Here is a 21,134-nt window from a genome sequence, read left to right as displayed (position 1 = left end):
CCGTCACCCTGCTCCGCCCCGCCTCCGGCACCTCCCGCCACCGCGCCTCGTCGACCAGCCCTGCCGTTCGCCGGAGATGGTGCGCGCCGGCGCCGCGCTCCGCCTCCAGCCGCGCGCCGCCGCCACCTCTTCGCAGGAGGTCTCGACGCCGGCCGCTGCCAGCTCGCCCCGCCGCCTCGGACCTCGCCGCCTTTGTTGGGAAACATAGTAATTTCAAAAAAAATTCCTACGCACACGCAATATCATGGTGATGCATAGCAACAAGAGGGGAGAGTGTTGTCTACGTACCCTCGTAGACCGAAGCGGAAGCGATGACGCAACATAGAGGAAGTAGCCATATGTCTTCCCGGTCCAACCGATCCAAGCACTGTTACCCCGGCACCTCCGAGTTCTTGACACACGTACAACTCGATGACGCACCCCGGGCTCCGATCTAGCAAAGCTTCGGGGAGGAGTTCCGTCAGCACGACGGCGTGGTGACGATCTTGATGTTCAACCGTCGCAGGGCTTCGCCTAAGCACCGCTACAATATGACCGAGGTGTAATATCGTGGAGGGGGGCACCGCACACGGCTAAGGAACGATCACAAAGATCAACTTATGTGTCCTAGGGTGCCCCCCTGCCCCCATATATAAAGGAGCAAGGGGGGAAGCCGGCCGGCCCCTTGGGGCGCACCAAGGAGGAGCAATCCTCTTCCTAGTAGGAGTAGGATTCCTCCTTTCCTACTCCCACTAGGAGGGGGAAGGAAGGGGGGGAGGGGGAAAGGACAGGGGGGAGCCGCCCCCCCTCCTAGTTCAATTCGGACCAGAGGGAGAGGGGGCATGCGGCCCACCCTGGCCGCCCCTCTCTCTTCCCACCAAGGCCCATGTGGCCCATTAACTCTCCCGGGGGGTTCCGGTAACCCCCCCGGCACTCCGGTTTTCTCCGAAATCACCCGGAACAATTCCGGTGTCCGAATATAGTCGTCCAATATATCAATCTTTATGTCTCGACCATTTTGAGACTCCTCGTCATGTCCGTGATCACATCCGGGACTCCGAACAACCTTCAGTACATCAAAATACATAAACTCATAAAGAAACTGTCATCGTAACTTTAAGCGTGCGGACCCTATGGTTTGAGAACAATGTAGACATGACCAAGACACGTCTCCGGTCAATAACCAATAGCGGGACCTGGATGCCCATATTGGTTCCTACATATTCTACGAAGATCTTTATCGGCCAGACCGCATAACAACATACGTTGTTCCCTTTGTCATCGGTATGTTACTTGCCCGAGATTCGATAGTCGGTATCCAATACCTAGTTCAATCTCGGTACCGGCAAGTCTCTTTACTCGTTCTGTAATGCATCATCTCGCAACTAACTCATTAGTTGCAATGCTTGCAAGGCTTAAGTGATGTGCATTACCGAGAGGGCCCAGAGATACCTCTCTGACATTCGGAGTGACAAATCCTAATCTCGAAATACGCCAACCCAACAAGTACCTTTGGAGACACCTGTAGAGCACCTTTATAATCACCCAGTTACGTTGTGATGTTTGGTAGCACACAAAGTGTTCCTCCGGTAAATGGGAGTTGCATAATCTCATAGTTATAGGAACATGTATAAGTCATGAAGAAAGCAATAACAACATACTAAATGATCGGGTGCTAAGCTAACGGAATGGGTCATGTCAATCAGGTCATTCAACTAATGATGTGATCCCGTTAATCAAATAACAACTCTTTGTCCATGGTTAGGAAACATAACCATCTTTGATTAACAAGCTAGTCAAGTAGAGGCATACTAGTGACACTCTGTTTGTCTATATATTCACACATGTATTATGTTTCCGGTTAATACAGTTCTAGCATGGATAATAAACATTTATCATGATATAAGTAAATAAATAATAACTTTATTATTGCCTCTAGGGCATATTTCCTTCAGTCTCCCACTTGCACTAGAGTCAATAATCTAGATTACACAGTAATGATTCTAACACCCATGGGGTCTTGGTGCTGATCATGTTTTGCTCGTGGAAGAGGCTTAGTCAACGGGTCTGCAACATTCAGATCCGTATGTATCTCACAAATCTCTATGTCTCCCACCTGGACTAGATTCCGGATGGAATTGAAGCGTCTCTTGATGTGCTTGGTTCTCTTGTGAAATCTGGATTCCTTCGCTAAGGCAATCGCTCCAGTATTGTCACAAAAGATTTTCATTGGACCCGATGCACTAGGTATGACACCTAGATCGGATATGAACTCATTCATCTAGACTCCTTCATTAGCTGCTTCCGAAGCAGCTATGTATTCCGCTTCACATGTAGATCCCGCCACGACGCTTTGTTTTGAACTGCACCAACTGACAGCTCCACCGTTTAATGTAAACACGTATCCGGTTTGCAATTTAGAATCGTCCGGATCAGTGTCAAAGCTTGCATCAACGTAACCATTTACGATGAGCTCTTTGTCACCTCCATATACGAGAAACATATCCTTAGTCCTTTTCAGGTACTTCAGGATGTTCTTGACCGCTGTCCAGTGATCCACTCCTGGATTACTTTGGTACCTCTCTGCTAAACTTATAGCAAGGCACACATCAGGTCTGGTAAACAACATTGCATACATGATAGAGCCTATGGCTGAAGCATAGGCAACATCTTTCATTTTCTCTCTATCTTCTGCAGTGGTCGGGCATTGAGTCTTACTCAACTTCACACCTTGCAATACAAGCAAGAACCCTTTCTTTGCTTGATCCATTTTGAACTTTTTCAAAACTTTGTCAAGGTATGTGCTTTGTGAAAGTCCAATTAAGCGTCTTGATATATCTCTATAGATCTTAATGCCTAATATGTAAGCAGCTTCACCGAGGTCTTTCATTGAAAAACTTTTATTCAAGTATCCCTTTATGCTATCCAGAAATTCTATATCATTTCCAATCAATAATATGTCATCCACATATAATATTAGAAATGCTACAGAGCTCCCACTCACTTTCTTGTAAATACAGGCTTCTCCAAAAGTTTGTATAAACCCAAATGCTTTGATCACACTATCAAAGCGTTTATTCCAACTCCGAGAGGCTTGCACCAGTCCATAAATGGATCGCTAGAGCTTGCACACTTTGTTAGCTCCCTTTGGATCGATAAAACCTTCTGGTTGCATCATATACAACGCTTCCTCCAGAAACTCATTCAGGAATGCAGTTTTTACATCCATTTGCCAAATTTCATAATCATAAAATGCGGCAATTGCTAACATGATTCGGACAGACTTAAGCATCACTACGGGTGAGAAGGTCTCATCGTAGTCAATACCTTGAACTTGTCAAAAACCTTTTGCAACAAGTCGAGCTTTGTAGACAGTAACATTACCGTCAGCGTCAGTCTTCTTCTTGAAGATCCATTTATTCTCAATTGCTTGCCGACCATCGGGCAAGTAAACCAAAGTCCATACTTTGTTCTCATACATGGATCCCATCTCAGATTTCATGGCTTCAAGCCATTTTGCGGAATCTGGGCTCACCGTTGCTTCTTCATAGTTCGTAGGTTCATCATGATCTAGTAGCATGACTTCCAGAATAGGATTACCGTACCACTCAGGTGCGGATCTTACTCTGTTTGACCTACGAGGTTCTTTAGTAACTTGATCTGAAGTTCTATGATCATCATCATCTACTTCCTTACTAGTTGGTTTTGACGTCACAGAAACCGGTTCCTGTGATGTACTATTTTCCAACAAGGGAGTAGGTACAGTTACCTCATCAAGTTCTACTTTCCTCCCACTCACTTCTTTCGAGAGAAACTCCTTCTCTAGAAAGGATCCATTCTTAGCAACGAATGTCTTGCCTTCGGATCTCTGATAGAAGGTGTACCCAACTGTCTCTTTTGGGTATCCTATGAAGAAACATTTCTCCGATTTGGGTTCGAGCTTATCAGGTTGAAGCTTTTTCACATAAGCATCGCAGCCCCAAACTTTAAGAAACGACAACTTTGGTTTCTTGCCAAACCATAGTTCATAAGGTGTCGTCTCAACGGATTTTGATGGTGCCCTATTTAATGTGAATGTGGCCGTCTCTAAAGCATAACCCCAAAATGATAGCGGTAAATCTGTAAGAGACATCATAGATCGCACCATATCAAGTAAAGTACGATTACGACATTCGGACACACCATTACGCTGTGGTGTTCCGGGTGGCGTGAGTTGCGAAACTATTCCGCATTGTTTCAAGTGTAGACCAAACTCGTAACTCAAATATTCTCCTCCACGATCAGATCGTAGAAACTTTATTTTCTTATTACGATGATTTTCAACTTCACTCTGAAATTCTTTGAACTTTTCAAATGTTTTAGACTTATGCTTCATTAAGTAGATATACCCATATCTTCTTAAATCATCTGTGAAGGTGAGAAAATAACGATATCCGCCACGAGCCTCAACATTCATTGGACCACATACATCTGTATGTATGATTTCCAACAAATCTGTTGCTCTCTCCATAGTACCGGAGAACGGTGTTTTAGTCATCTTGCCCATGAGGCACGGTTCGCAGGTACCAAGTGATTCATAATCAAGTGGTTCCAAAAGTCCATCAGTATGGAGTTTCTTCATGCGCTTTACACCGATATGATCTAAACGGCAGTGCCACAAATAAGTTGCACTATCATTATCAACTCTGCATCTTTTGGCTTCAACATTATGAATATGTGTATCACTACAATCGAGATTCATCAAAAATAGACCACTCTTCAAGGGTGCATGACCATAAAAGATATTACTCATATAAATAGAACAACCATTATTCTATGATTTAAATGAATAACCGTCTCACATCAAACAAGATCCAGATATAATGTTCATGCTCAACGCTGGCACCAAATAATTATTATTTAGGTCTAATACTAATCCCGAAGGTAGATGTAGAGGTAGCGTGCCGACCGCGATCACATCGACTTTGGAACCATTTCCCACGCGCATCATCACCTCGTCCTTTGCTAGTGTTCGCTTAATCCGTAGTCCCTGTTTCGAATTGCAAATATTAGCAACAGAACCAGTATCAAATACACAGGTGCTACTGCGAGCTCTAGTAAGGTACACATCAATAACATGTATATCACATATACCTTTGTTCACCTTGCCATCCTTCTTATCCGCCAAATACTTGGGGCAGTTCCGCTTCCAGTGACCAGTCTGCTTGCAGTAGAAGCACTCAATTTCAGGCTTAGTTCCAGACTTGGGTTTCTTCTCTTGAGCAGCAACTTGCTTGCTGTTCTTCTTGAAGTTCCCCTTCTTCTTCCCTTTGCCCTTTTTCTTGAAACTAGTGGTCTTGTTGACCATCAAAACTTGATGCTCCTTCTTGATTTCTACCTCCGCAGCCTTTAGCATTGCGAAGAGCTCGAGAATTGTCTTATCCATCCCTTGCATATTATAGTTCATCACGAAGCTCTTGTAGCTTCGTGGAAGTGATTGGAGAATTCTGTCAATGACACTATCATCCGGAAGAGTAACTCCCAGTTGAATCAAGTGATTACAATACCCAGACATCTTGAGTATATGTTCACTGACAGAACTATTCTCCTCCATCTTGCAGCTATAGAACTTATTGGAGACTTCATATCTCTCAATCCGGGCATTCTTCTGGAATATTAACTTCAACTCCTGGAACATCTCATATGCTCCATGACGTTCAAAACGTCGTTGAAGTCCCGGTTCTAAGCCGTAAAGCATGGCACATTGAACTATCGAGTAGTCATCAGCTTTGCTCTGCCAGACGTTCTTAACGTCATCAGTTGCATCAGCAGCAGGCCTGGCACCCAACGGTGCTTCTAGGACGTAACTTTTCTGTGCAGCAATGAGGATAATCCTCAAGTTACGGACACAGTCCGCATAGTTGCTACCATCATCTTTCAACTTTGCTTTCTCAAGGAACGCATTAAAATTCAACGGAACAACAGCACGGGCCATCTATCTACAATCAACATAGACAAGCAAGATACTATCAGGTACTAAGTTCATGATAAATTTAAGTTCAATTAATCATATTACTTAAGAACTCCCACTTAGATAGACATCCCTCTAATCCTCTAAGTGATCACGTGATCCAAATTCAACTAAACAATAACCGATCATCACGTGAAATGGATTAGTTTTCAATGGTGAACATCTCATGTTGATCATATCTACTATATGATTCATGCTCGACCTTTCGGTCTCCGTGTTCCGAGGCCATATTTGCATATGCTAGGCTCGTCAAGTTTAACCCGAGTATTCTGCATGTGCAAAACTGGCTTGCACCCGTTGTAGATGGACGTAGAGCTTATCACACCCGATCATCACGTGGTGTCTGGGCATGACGAACTTTGGCAATGGTGCATACTCAGGGAGAACACTTCTTGATAATTAGTGAGGGATCATCTTAAAATGCTACCGTCAATCAAAGCAAGATAAGATGCATAAAAGATAAACATCACATGCAATCAATATAAGTGATATGATATGGCCATCATCATCTTGTGCTTGTGATCTCCATCTCCGAAGCACCGTCATGATCACCATCGTCACCGGCGAGACACCTTGATCTTCATCGTAGCATCGTTGTCGTCTCACCAATCTTATGCTTCTACGACTATCGCTACCGCTTAGTGATAAAGTAAAGCATTACAGGGCGATTGCATTGCATACAATAAAGCGACAACCATATGGCTCCTGCCAGTTGCCGATAACTCGGTTACAAAACATGATCATCTCATACAATAAAATTTAGCATCATGTCTTGACCATATCACATCACAACATGCCCTGCAAAAACAAGTTAGACGTCCTCTACTTTGTTGTTGCAAGTTTTACGTGGCTGCTACGGGCTTAAGCAAGAACCAATCTCACCTACGCATCAAAACCACAACGATAGTTTGTCAAGTTGGTGCTGTTTTAACCTTCGCAAGGACCGGGCGTAGCCACACTCGGTTCAACTAAAGTTGGAGAAACTGACACCCGCCAGCCACCTGTTTGCAAAGCACGGCGGTAGAACCAGTCTCGCGTAAGCGTACGCGTAATGTCGGTCCAGGCCGCTTCATCCAACAATACCGCCGAACCAAAGTATGACATGATGGTAAGCAGTATGACTTATATCGCCCACAACTCACTTGTGTTCTACTCGTGCATATAACATCAAACCATAAAACCTAGGCTCAGATGCCACTGTTGGGAAACGTAGTAATTTCAAAAAAAATCCTACGCACACGCAAGATCATGGTGATGCATAGCAACGAGAGGGGAGAGTGTTGTCTACGTACCCTCGTAGACCGAAGCGGAAGCGTTGACGCAACGTAGAGGAAGTAGTCGTACGTCTTCCCGGTCCAACCGATCCAAGCACCGTTACTCCGGCACCTCCGAGTTCTTGACACACGTACAGCTCGATGACGCACCCCGGGCTCCGATCCAGCAAAGCTTCGGGGAGGAGTTCCGTCAGCACGACGGTGTGGTGACGACCTTGATGTTAATCCGTCGCAGGGCTTCGCCTAAGCACCGCTACAATATGACCGAGGTGTAATATCATGGAGGGGGGCACCGCACACGGCTAAGGAACGATCACGAAGATCAACTTATGTGTCCTAGGGTGCCCCCCTGCCCCCATATATAAAGGAGCAAGGGGGGAGGCCGGCTGGCCCCTTGGGGCGCGCCAAGGAGGAGGAATCCTCCTCCTAGTAGGAGCAGGATTCCTCCTTTCCTACTCCCACTAGGAGGGGGAAGGAAGGGGGAGAGGGGGAAAGGAAAGGGGGGCGCCGCCACCCTCCTAGTCCAATTCGAACCAGAGGGAGAGGGGGGGCGTGGCCCACCCTGGCCGCCCCTCTCTCTTCCCACCAAGGCCCATGTGGCCCATTAACTCTCCCGGGGGGTTCCGGTAACCCCCCCGGCACTCCGGTTTTCTCTGAAATCACCCGGAACAATTCCGGTGTCCGAATATAGTCGTCCAATATATCAATCTTTATGTCTCGACCATTTCGAGACTCCTCATCATGTCTGTGATCACATCTGGGACTCCGAACAACCTTCGGTACATCAAAATACATAAACTCATAAAGAAACTGTCATCGTAACTTTAAGCGTGCGGACCCTACGGTTCGAGAACAATGTAGACATGACCAAGACACATCTCCGGTCAATAACCAATAGCGGGACCTGGATGCCCATATTGGTTCCTACATATTCTACGAAGATCTTTATCGGTCAGACCGCATAACAACATACGTTGTTCCCTTTGTCATCGGTATGTTACTTGCCCGAGATTCGATCGTCGGTATCCAATACCTAGTTCAATCTCGTTACCGACAAGTCTCTTTACTCGTTCCGTAATGCATCATCTCGCAACTAACTCATTAGTTGCAATGCTTGCAAGGCTTAAGTGATGTGCACTACCGAGAGGGCCCAGAGATACCTCTCTGACATTCGGAGTGACAAATCCTAATCTCGAAATACGCCAACCCAACAAGTACCTTTGGAGACACCTGTAGAGCACCTTTATAATCACCCAGTTACGTTGTGACGTTTGGTAGCACACAAAGTGTTCCTCCGGTAAACGGGAGTTGCATAATCTCATAGTCATAGGAACATGTATAAGTCATGAAGAAAGCAATAGCAACATACTAAACGATCGGGTGCTAAGCTAACGGAATGGGTCATCAATCAGATCATTCAACTAATGATGTGATCCTGTTAATCAAATAACAACTCTTTGTCCATGGTTAGAAAACATAACCATCTTTGATTAACAAGCTAGTCAAGTAGAGGCATACTAGTGACACTCTGTTTGTCTATATATTCACACATGTATTATGTTTCCGGTTAATACAATTCTAGCATGAATAATAAACATTTATCATGATATAAGGAAATAAATAATAAATTTATTATTGCCTCTAGGGCAGATTTCCTTCAGCCTTCGCCGACCCCACGCCCCTCTGCCGTCTCCCACGCCTCCGGCTGCCTCGCGGTCGCCGGACCCGGCCCGCTCCAGATCCGGTCTGGGTGGACCAGATCCACCCAGAGACGAACCAAACGCGCCCGCGCCTGTCCTGGATCGCCTCGTCCCGCATCTCCCCATCCACTTCTCTGAGGGTATAATTTTCACCAAGTCTCTGTTTTCTAACATTCTGGTGCTAACTTTGACATGCCATAACTCCATGTGTGCTGCTCCGTTTCATGCATATAATATATCGAAAAGTTCAGCAGGATGTGCTCTTCATTTTGTTCCATTGTGCCATGTTCATTTGAGTTCATCTTGATGCCCTAATCATCGTTTCTAGAGTGCTATATAATGTTGTCTGCTGCCTGTTATCAGAACATGCTCATTTGTCATTTTCGCATCTTTTTGTGTGTGCATCTTATGAGCATGAGCTCCGCGTGTGTTTTTCTCTATGTCATGCCATGTTTACAGTGGTGCAATCCATGTATTTTTGTGAGTCTTATAGTGAGTGCAGCGAGCTCGTGAAGTAGGGTACTTGTTGTTGCTGTTTTGCTAGGCTGAATCTGCTATATCATGATGCTATGTAAACCTGCTGCTACAGGTCATTATATTCATAATCTGGAGATGTTCACTATGGATGTTTTGTTATAAATATCATGATCTATCCACCTATGCCCTGGTTGCATTTATATCCTGATGTAGCTTGTTTTAATCTTGCTCTCAAATTGCTAAACAATGTTGCTGTCAGCCTGTTAACATTAAGTTCAGTTTTGCCATGAGCTTTGCTAGTGATCCATGCACCCTATAAACTTTATATTGCCATGCTTAGCTTCATAAACATGTATTCTTACTGTTGGTCACCTTTTAATGCCATGTATTGCTCTGTGGTGAGTGGTACAAGATCACCAACATGCCTACTTATCGTTGTTCCTGCCATGTCTGAATCTGTCATATCACTTGCCATGTTTGCATGGATGCTACCATCTTTTCTGTTGATCTTTGGGATTAGTTCAGTAAGGAAGTTTGTTCTTTGTCTTTAATATTAGCATGCCATGCCTTGTTTTTCCAGGGTAACTTCCTGTAACATGTTGTTTGATAGCTCTAAACATTGCAACCTGATGTTATTTCTGCTAAGTCTGTAAACTGTTATTATTTGCAATTTTGCCATGTCCTTTTGAGCATGTTATATTGTTTTCTGGAGATATCTCAGTGTTCATGTATTGTCATGCTTTACCTGTACATCATGTCCATGTCTTTTGTTTTCGTGTTGAGGTGCTGTAGCATATTGTTTTGATGCTTACAAGATGCCTAGTTGTTGTTTTGGGCAGATTGTTATAACTTGTATAATGTATGTGTTTGAACCGTAGCTCCGTTTTGAGTGTGCTCTATATGAAACTTGCTTAGAATTGCATGTAGTTTCATATTATCATGTTGCATCCATGTTTTGAGAGTGTTTGCATCAACGCCATGTTTAACTTGTTTTGCTCATATCTTCTAGGTCGTAGCTCCGAATTAAATGAACTTCATATGTAACTTGACTAGAATCTCGTGTAGATCATCTTGGTGCATCTTAACTTGCTGTTTAATAACTTGAACATAAGGTTTATTCAGTTCTGTACCAATTTCGAAATTTGCATATGAGGACTTACCGGAATGGTTATATGTTGTTTCCGGCCTCCTTTAAACTTGCTTTGTTGTGTTGCCCTTGTATGCACCATCTCTTGCCATGAGTAGCTTCATGTAGCCTTGTCATGCATCATACTTGGTTGAGCATCATGTCATGTATATGTGTGGTGTGTTTACCATGTCGTGTGCTTCTTCTCGATAGTTCATGTTTCGTTGCGATAGTGAGGATTCGTTCGTCTACGCTTGGTTCGGCTTCATCCGTTCATCTTCTTCATGGACTCGTTCTTCTTTCTAGCGGGATTTCAGGCAAGATGACCGTCACCTTGGATCTCACTACTATCATTGCTATGCTAGTTGCTTCGTTCTATCGCTATGCTAGGCTACCTATCTTTTGCTCTTCAAGCCTCCCAAACTGCCATGTCACCCTCTAACCTTTTCACCCTTCCTAGCAAACCGTTGTTTGGCTATGTTACCGCTTTGCTCAGCCCCTCTTATAGCGTTGTTAGTTGCAGGCGAAGTTGAAGATTGCTCCATGGTGGACAAGATTATGTTGGGATATCACAATATCTCTTATTTAATTAATGCATCTATATACTTGGTAAAGGGTGGAAGACTCGGCCTTATGCCTAGTGTTTTGTTCCACTCTTGCTGCCCTAGTTTCCGTCATACCGGTGTTATGTTCCTTGATTTTGCGTTCCTTACGCGGTTGGGTGATTTATGGGACCCCCTTGACAGTTCGCTTTGAATAAAACTCCTCCAGCAAGGCCCAACCTTGGTTTTACCATTTGCCTCACCACCACCTACTTTTCCCTTGGGAGTCGCGCTCTCGAGGGTCATCTTTATTCAGCCCCCCCGGGCCAGTGCTTCTCTAAGTGCTGGTCCGAACCAGAGCCCTTTGCAGCGCCCCCTCAGGGAAACTTGAGGTCTGGTTTTAGTTGTATGGATTAGTCATCCGGTGTTGCCCTGAGAACGAGATATGTGCAGCTCCTATGGGGATGTCGGCGCATCGGGCAGTCTTGCTGGTCTTGTTTTACCATTGTCGAAATGTCTTGTAAACCGGGATTCCGAGACTGATCGGGTCTTCCTGGGAGAAGGAATATCCTTTGTTGACCGTGAGAGCTTGTGATGGGCTAAGTTGGGACACCCCTGCAGGGTATAAACTTCCGAGAGCCGTGCACGCGGTTATGTGGCATATGGGAATTTGTTAATATCTGGTTGTAGAGAACTTGACACCAGATTCGAATTAAAACGCATCAACCGCGTGTGTAGCCGTGATGGTCTCTTTTAGGCGGAGTCCGGGAAGTGAACACGGTTTTGGGTTATGTTTGACGTAAGTAGGAGTTCAGGATCACTTCTTGATCATTGCTAGCTTCACGACCGTTCTGTTGCTTCTCTTCTCGCTCTTATTTGCGTATGTTAGCCACCATATATGCTTAGTCGCTGCTGCAACCTCACCACTTACCCCTTCCTTACCCATTAAGCTTTTCTAGTCTTGATACCCATGGTAATGGGATTGATGAGTCCTCGTGGCTCACAGATTACTACAACAACAGTTGCAGGTACAGGTTATGCGATGATCATGACGCGAGAGCGATGTTTACTTGTTTTGGAGTTCTTCTTCTGCTTCTTCTTCGATCAGGGGATAGGTTCCAGGTCGGCAGCCTGGGCTAGCAGGGTGGATGTTGTTTGAGTTTCTGTTTGTGTTTCATCCGTAGTCGGATGATGCTCTTATGTATTGTGATGTTGTATTCGTGTGGCATTCTAAGCCTCTTGTATGTATCCCCAACTATTATGTAATGGTTTGATGTAATGATATCCACCTTGCAAAAGCGTCTTCAAGATGCGCTTCTATCCTTGGTGGGACCTTCGAGTTCCTTTAGGATAGGGTCACATCTTGGGCGTGACACAGTCGGTGCCACCGAGATTCCTAATGTTCATATTTTTGCACAGATTGGTGCCACCGAGTTCACAATTCGGTGCCATCGAGATTGGTCAAAAGTGTGTAATGGTTGAATTTTGTGTGGAGGCTATATATACCCCTCCACCCCCTCTCACTCAAGAGAGAGAGCCATCAGAACGTGCCTACACTTCCACCATTCATTTTCTAGCCTTTCCCATTGAGATCAAGATATTCCAATCCCAACATTTGAACCTTGATTTCTAGCCTTCCCCAAGTTGCTTTTCACTACAATTCTTCTTCCACCATATCCAAATCTGTGAGAAAGAGTTGAGTGTCGGGGAGACTATATTTTTGAAGCACAAGAGCAAGGAGTTCATCATCAACACATCGTCTGTTATCTTTTGGATAGTGGTGTCTCCTAGATTGGTTAGGTGTTGTTTGGGAGCCTCCCACATGATGTGGAGTTGAACTAAGAAGTTTGTACTAAGGGCAAGGAGATCTCCTACTTCGTGAAGATCTACCCGAGTGAGGTAATTCTTTGTGGGCGATGGCCAAGGTGGGATAGACAAGGTTGCTTCTTCGTGGACCCTTCGTGGGTGGAGCCCCCCGTGGACTTGCACACCTGTTATCCTTTGTGCGTTGAAGTCTCCATCAACGTGGACGTACAATAGCACCACCTAACGGAACCACGCCAAAAATCTTCGTGTCTCCATTGCGTTTGCCTTCTCCAAACCCTTCACTTTACCTTCATATGCAATGTTCTACATTCCGCTGTTATACTCTTAGAATTGCATGTGTAGGTCGATTGCTTGACTTGCGCTAATTGCTCAAATCTGCCAGCAACTAAAATTGGGAAAAGGAAAGATTTTTGTATGGCCAAGTAGTCTAATCACCCCCCTCTAGGCATATTTTAATCCTACACCATTGGTGAGCGGCTTGTGTGGTGGTCTCCACTCTATTCCCAAGTTGTGTTTGTGCAGGAGGCCCTGAAGGGCTAAACTTATTCCAACCTGTCCATTGTTGAGGGATGATCCATCGCCACAGGGGCATGATGTCATCCTTGCCTCCCATCTAGTGGCAGAAGGCCGCGGAGACTTCGCATTTGCCTGGATGGGGCAAGGCAGGCGGTGTAGGCCAGCTCAGGCTGGACGTTGACCTAGGGGTTGTTCAAGGGTGGGGAAGGAGGTGCCTATTCTCGCCCGTCTCTTTTGTTGTCTTGGTTACGAGCTTGGGGCGGGGATGGAGTTTGTGCCATGGATGCTAGGGCGGCGCCCTTGGTAGTGGGAACCACGATGCTTGAGACGGATCATGAGGCTGAGGTGTTGTCTAGTGACCTAGTAGTGTAGGCGGCGTGGTGGCCAGGGTGTGACGTTCGATGGCGGTGGTGCGATCGACCACGCCTCATCATTGACAGCCGCGGTGAAAACCCATTTGACTTATTAGGCCCCTGGCGGCGGCATTCTGGTGTCATCCCCTTCTTGAAGGTGTCATCATAGGTACTCATTGTTCGTCTGGTGCTCCGGGAGAAACCATGTTCCCTGGATTTGGCGGTGGCGGCACTCCGGTGTCGTTCCCTTCCTGGAGTTGTCGGCTTAGAGCCCATGGTTCGTCATGCATGGCTTCATCTCATTGCGGTGGCTTGTCCACGGTTTAGGGCCGTTGCGACTCCATAGTGATGCCTATTGTTCAGAACCTCAACTTGGACTCATTCCTACCAAGGGAGGATATTAAGTGATAAAGATGAGAGTTTAGAGTTTCTTTAGCCGTAGCTCCTAGATATATGTTGTGAGCCCGTGTAAGACTATAAGCCGGAGAAGTCACTTTGTTTATTTCTTGTAAACCACGATTGTAATGATCCAAGGATCAAAGTCCATTTTTCAACACTAAAGACTGAACCATCAACTCTAAAACCGGTTATTGCACACCGCCAACTGTTGGTACCGTTGAGGACTCAACAATGGACTCAATGTGCCACTATACCATTGAAAGTTATGATCAACACAATGACACACATTAGAATTCATGGCAAATGGAATACATATGGTTCACACAGATGAGTCGCTCTTATTGTGGATACTTAAAGCCAAAAACATAAACATAAATACATAAACATAAATTACTTTTGGTTGATCATCACGTTTTATTGTGGATACTACAAGCCGAAAACATAAACATAAATCATTTCTGGTTGATCAGCGTCTTGAAGTTCACGGGCGCTGTGAATTGCGCAGTACCATTGAGAAATGTAGTTGCGGCCAACTTAGCGGCCTGCTCCATTGGGTTCTCGACGTCCCAGTACCAATACTCTCTAGGGTTCCCACATGGTGACCTATAGTTAGGTGCACAGGGGCCTTCACAGCATGAGGCCCAGGTGTTCACAAATCCTGTGCATCCATCAACAGGCCATAACAACATAAATATGGTTGCCGAATTCACGACTTTGTAGGAATATTTGACATTCTTAATGGATTTTACCGTATGCTGAAGGATTTGTGCTAACTGCATCTGATAAGGCATGAAAGTCAGCGATGGAGTAGTGGAGCCCATCGAGGTTGGAGGCGAGGCCAGCCATGAGCAGCTTGATGCCATCGTTGAAGTCCTTGGGGAGGCTGGTCATGAGGTCGTCGCACATATAGCCCACCGTTGTGCACAAGGTGGGGACGTTGATTATCCCGAACTTCCTCGCGCCCAAGTTGTACAAGGCCGTAATGATGTCCCCGTAGGAGGAGATGAGGTGTGGGACGTCGGTTGTGTTATCCGGCTCCGGCTGCGGTCCGGACATGATGTAGTTCGGTTGGGTCATGATGTCGTGGATGTAGTACAGGTCACTGGCGCCGACGCTGATTAGGAAGAGGGAATTGGACAACATCTTCCTCAACTGTTGCCGGCTATGGTTGGCCTCCATCTTCTCCATCGTCGCCGTGAAGTACTTTACTTGGTACGTCAATGGGAAGTTTAGTCCGTCGCCCTGCAAACATCATTTTGTGATTAATTGTAAGTGATGTTCAACAAGTACCTTATACCTAACTTGTTTGGTTAACCAATAACAAGCGAGGAGTGTAATCCACCAAATACTCTGGATAGCCATAATTAATGTGCGCAAAGCTTATGATGTTGTTGCAGTATGCTCCTTTTATGCCATACGACCTAATGTATGCATATAAATTTTTTTGTGCAACATATCATTGTAAGGCATATAATAGCCGAAGATATATAGACCATAAAAGCACATGCATTCCTGAAAATATGCACGTAAATTCAAATACATATACATGCATATGAAGGTGTCCACTTACACGATGAATCCAAATCCCAGCGGTCGCGGAAGCATAGTTGACTCCAGAGAAACCGGACTCAATTTTTGCGGGATTATTAAGAGACTTATAAGCAGGAGGGCTCATCTCAAATCCCATAGCCTTTGCTGCATATTAATCAAAAATATACCCATCGATTTACCAACGTTCTTTGGAAAAATTGGTTAACTTAGCTAGTATATTCATTCATTCTAAATATCAGTATTCTTCCTGATTTCATACTATAATGCCAATGAAACAAAAATAGAGAAAAGAGAAAGTAGCCAGGCTTATTTGCAAAAAAGCGTAGAATCTGCAATTAGTAGGAGTGAACAAGGAGAAACATCGATAAATTCACATGCATATCCTGTCACATGAAATAAGATGAGAAAAGTTATACGCTCTGTAATTGTAAATGGAGATAGTATTCAGTGTTCAGTCCTTGCAAAAACGTAGTGCATATTAGATTTTTTTTATAAGTCCAACATTGTAAATTTTGTAAAAGAGTATGAATACTTTACAATACAAAATGCATATGATACGAAAGTATAATTCATAATGAATCTAATAGTATATTTTTTCTGGTACTGTAGATGTTCATAAATTTTCCTATACATATAGTCAAAATTTACAAGGCTAGAGTTCGGACAAAACTAATATACGCTATTTCGACATAGAGGGAGTAGCCGTCAAATCATGGTATTTTTATCCCATATAATTGGTTTATTAAACTTCATATCTTAATTACACTCTTGGCAGCTAATAGGATATATGGTGCTATCTTTCAGTGTTGCTTTTCAACTGCTACGGGTAAAGTAAAACAATGAAAACTATACATGAGAAAATAAGGATATATTAAATCCAAGACGGTTGACGAAAAATTGTTGAGAAAAGTTTCATATCAAGTAGCAGTGTTTAGAACAAGTAGATCCTAAAGCGGAAAATTGAGAGGTGCTGGTACCTACTGGCACCTGCCTAGCCAATAAGCAACTGACACATCGCATCATATACTTACTCATGTGTTCTATAAGAAAGTTTTCTCTTGTTTATAAAATATAGGTATTTATCTGGCCCACCATTGTACTTTAAATGCAGGACAAAAGTAATGTGGCAGATCCACTCTCTCTTTTTCACACAATAAATCCGACTTTTCTTTCCTCTTGACTAATTTAAAGCATTCAGATCTTTTAAACCATATATTGTTTTGAAACATTTTTACATATATTTGAACTACTTGCACAAAAATCATTAAATTTAGACCAATCCTTGATATTTTTCTGCCACCTTTAAATCCGAACGGACATTTCACATTTTGAAATAATCGGTTTCACATTGATACATTACAATTTCACTTTCTGTAGTTGTTATTTCACATTTCTGAACCTGCATTTCATTTTCCACTCGCTTATTTCATAAAATAACATCTATTTCAATCACATGTTGCCCTAATAACCTATTTCATTCTTTTGAAATAAATTATTTCACATTTCCAAGTAATCAGCTTCACAATGATAGATTACAATTTCACTTTCTCTGGTTACTATTTCATAATTCAGAACCAACATTTCACTTTCCACTGACTTGTTTCACAAAAAAGAAACATATATTTAAATTGCACATTTCTCAAATAACCTGTTTCACTCTTTTAAAATAAATTGTTTCACATTTCCAAATAATCGGTTTCACAATGATATTATAATTTCACTTCCTGTGATTACTATTTCACAATTCAGAACATACATTTCACTTTTCACTGGCTTGTTACACAAAAAAGCATCTATTTCAATTGCACATTTCTCAAATAAACTATTTCACTATTTTTGACAATTCAGAAGATATATTTCACTTTCCACTGGCTTGTCACAAAAATCACTATTTCATTTTTTTTGAAATAACATATATCACTCTTTTGAAAATAAAATGTCACACATTTCCAAATAATTAGTTTCACAAGTAGACATTTTAGCTTCATATTTTTTTTCACATTCAGAACCTATGTGGAACAAACCTACTTCACTGGAAAAATGTGATTTATGTGAAACAAGACAGTGAAAAATGAGATTTTTCCAGTGGGAAATGCGGAATTTAAACGTGTTTGAAATGTATACAAAATTGGTTTGTTTCTAAAGGTCTTGCGCCAGGAGTTCAAATATATAGATTATTTCAAGGGAAAATAGGCATAGCATGATGTGATCAAAGTAGCATACCGATGAAGTCAGCCATGTTGAATCCATTGCTGAACCTTCCGGTGGGCTCGGATTTGGGGAAGTCTATGCCATAGTAAGAGTGATTGGCTGTCCAAGGCTCGCCTGCCTCGTTGCGCTCTATGTAGTTGTTGTTGCCGACGTCCAAAAACCCGTCTCCGAACACGAACAACGCCGGCCGCACTGGCTTCACCTGGTCGGCTGCACAGGATGCACCTCAAAGTCTGAGAAACACTAGCAGTTCATGAAATGGTAGCGATAAAATTTGACCAAACGGATGCACACATACGGCAATATGTCTGGCAGGAGGGGCAGAGCGCGATGCAGCTCTGGGGGCATCTGTCGGGGCAGATGCCCGTGCACCCGGGCTGCTTCTTCTCACTGTCCGTGCACGTGAACCTGCTGTTGCCGCCTTCCCCGTCCGCGGCGGCCAGCGGCGCCGGCGCTGGCGACTGCCCGGATACTGAGACCGCCAGCAGGCCCAGGAGTGCTGCCCCGAGTGCACACGCCGCGGCAGCTGGCCACCGCGCCATTGCTGCGAGCTTGTCGAAGGATGCTAATCAATTAAACAACTCAGCTGGCCGGTGTTGCTGGTTTCAGTTGATGTTACGACCTGCGCTGGGTGGTCTTCATTTATAGGCTGGTGGCCAGCAAGTTGGCAGACTAATGGCGCGTCGGAGAGTACGGGCAGACTTTTGGAGGTCAGCGATGTACGATAACTGGGTCTTGCTTATCCGAAAAGTACTGTGAGCATCAAGTTAAACCAGCTTGCAAACTTAGCCCATAGGCGTTGTGTGTAAAATTGGGTCAGCGATGGAAGGACCATGGATGCATGTATAACTCAGACCATCTACATGAGGACTAGGCAAACCCGAGCCTCAAACACCCACGGACGCACCCGGATGCGTCCACGAGCAGTGACCGATCAGTCCTTAAATTTGCTCATCTGTATCTAGATACCATATACTAGAAATCTTAAATCCATATAAAAGCAAGCAAATGATAAAATCCATGTACTACATAGATCAACTACCCTAATCCTCGTTGGAGATGTCCACTATCTCGGTGCCCGGCTCCGGTTCATGGGCAGCAGCTGCAGCTCCGACTCCTCCGCGTCGGCCTCGGCATCCATCTCCGCTTTGACCTTGTCGAAGAGCGCGTCGGTCATCGCCCGTTCCTGCCGGATGAACAGCCGGTTGGCCTCCACATAGGCCTCGTTCTGGATAGACTCCAGGATGGCCTGCTGCTCCGCCATCTCGACCGCTTTGGCGACCATGAACTCCGCCTCGGCATCCTCCATGTTGAAGCCCTCAACCGCTGCCAGCTGCTGCTCCGGCTGCTTCGCCTCGTCCTCCTCCGGATCCACCACATCCATCGGAGTCAGCCACTGCTCCTGTCTCCCCTCCTCCTCCACCTGCTCCTCCTTCTCCTCTGGCTCCGGCAAGTCCGGAGGCAGCCCGACAGCGGTGCGGATGGGGCGCGCGGCGCGCCTCGCCCGGATCTCCTGCTCGATCTGGTACCGGCGCTCCGGCATCTTTTGCTGGACCATGGCGAAGCCGAAGAGTGTGGGAAGATCGGTAGAGCAAAAGAGAGGAGGTGGATGGGCTCGGGCTGGCGACACGGAGATGGAGGAGTTGGATGGGCTAGGTTTTGGAGATGTCGGCCGGCTTAAATAGCCGGATTTGGCCTCAGTCGGCGAGCCGGAGCGGCGCCACACGTTGTTCACACCCTATCGGACGAGACGTCCGTCGGACCGCCGGATTTTCGAGTGATTCCGTATGGAACCTCATTGCCAGTCCAACGTGGCGGACGGCCCAGTTAGTGATACGGTGGCACACGTACACCAATCCAATTTCTCCCTACGAAGCTGTCTAAGCCAATATGTATTCCATTTGTTTAAAAGGCGCCCTGCACGATGTTGACTCATGAAGAGAATGACATGATCAACAAAAAAGTGATGTCATTTGTGGAGAGCATTAATGCAACTAACGTGGAAGTTATTGTCAGAAATCATACAGGCAAAGTCATCATCTTTTCAGTCTAGTCATAGTGGGAGTAACTTAGGTAGTAACATAGAGCACTTCGAATTTTTTTTGCTTATGTGGCATGTAGTTAATGAGAAGTGGTAACATAATATGTTACTGTAACATAGCACTTCACAAAATAAGATAAGTCTACAAGCTATTAAATAAAACCACCTATGACACCACTATTATGTTACTTTGCACTATAAAGATAGTAACTTAGACTAATGCCATATGCATGATACTAGTATAATTTTCTGCTCACTATGACGAGCCTTATGGGATTTTATTGTGTCATGCACCAATATCGATGGAGCGGAATTTCGTGTGTGTCTTATCAGTCTCAATATCAGTACCAGCCTTCACAAGTCCATTACTTTAGAATCTGATTGCTATTTTGTGGTTTACTATCTTGCAATTGTCGACATGTCTCTCTTTGTTGATCATAAAGCTTCTAGACAATTTCAAAATTATTAAGATCAATTGTCAGGCTAATGTGTTGGCACACAAGATTGTGAAGTTTTTTTTTGAGTGAATTCCACTTTTTACCCCATATTTATACATTTGTGACACTAATTACCCCTTCGAGTGAAAATTCGTCTAGAATACCCTTTTTGAAATCTTTGGACCCTTATTTTTTGATGCGTGTCCATCAGGTAAGGTGTGAGGTGACGCCCTGTATCCAAAAACATGTGGACGGCCAGAAGGAGTGGAACAGATAGACAAGAAAAGCTTGGACAAGATCGCCAATGATGCCCTCCGATCCTTACAGTTTTTTTTACAAATCAATGACGCAACATGCCGATCCTATCGACCATAAACAGACAAAATGTAAAACTAGGATAAAACCGTGTTAAAAGTCTCCAAAATCTGACATTTCGATAAAAGTTCCGCTAAATAGGGTAATATGTGTCACAAATGTACAACTACAAGGTAAAAAATGGAATTCACTCTTTTTTTTGCAAATAAAGAGTCTTTTTTTCGAAAGAGATGCAAAGGCTTTGCCTCATCTCATTAATAACGAAGAAGTAGAGTTGTCCGGTTAATTTGTGGAAAACCAGACGAAAACCGTCACAACGACCCACACAGGGCCACGACGGCCGACCTGGCTACCCACACGAAGACACACGCTGTCG

General features: G+C 44.4%; 1 pseudogene; it reads right to left on the bottom strand.

Annotated features, from left to right (window-relative positions):
* Positions 1 to 14,611: 14,611 nt before the first annotated feature.
* LOC119336839 lies at positions 14,612 to 18,507 on the bottom strand (annotated as a pseudogene).
* Between the last annotated feature and the right edge of the window lie 2,627 nt (positions 18,508 to 21,134).

This window comes from Triticum dicoccoides, chromosome 7B, assembly GCF_002162155.2.
Source record: "Triticum dicoccoides isolate Atlit2015 ecotype Zavitan chromosome 7B, WEW_v2.0, whole genome shotgun sequence".
In the NCBI taxonomy this organism is placed as follows: Eukaryota; Viridiplantae; Streptophyta; class Magnoliopsida; order Poales; family Poaceae; genus Triticum; species Triticum dicoccoides.
This window is presented reverse-complemented; position numbering and strand designations above follow the sequence as displayed.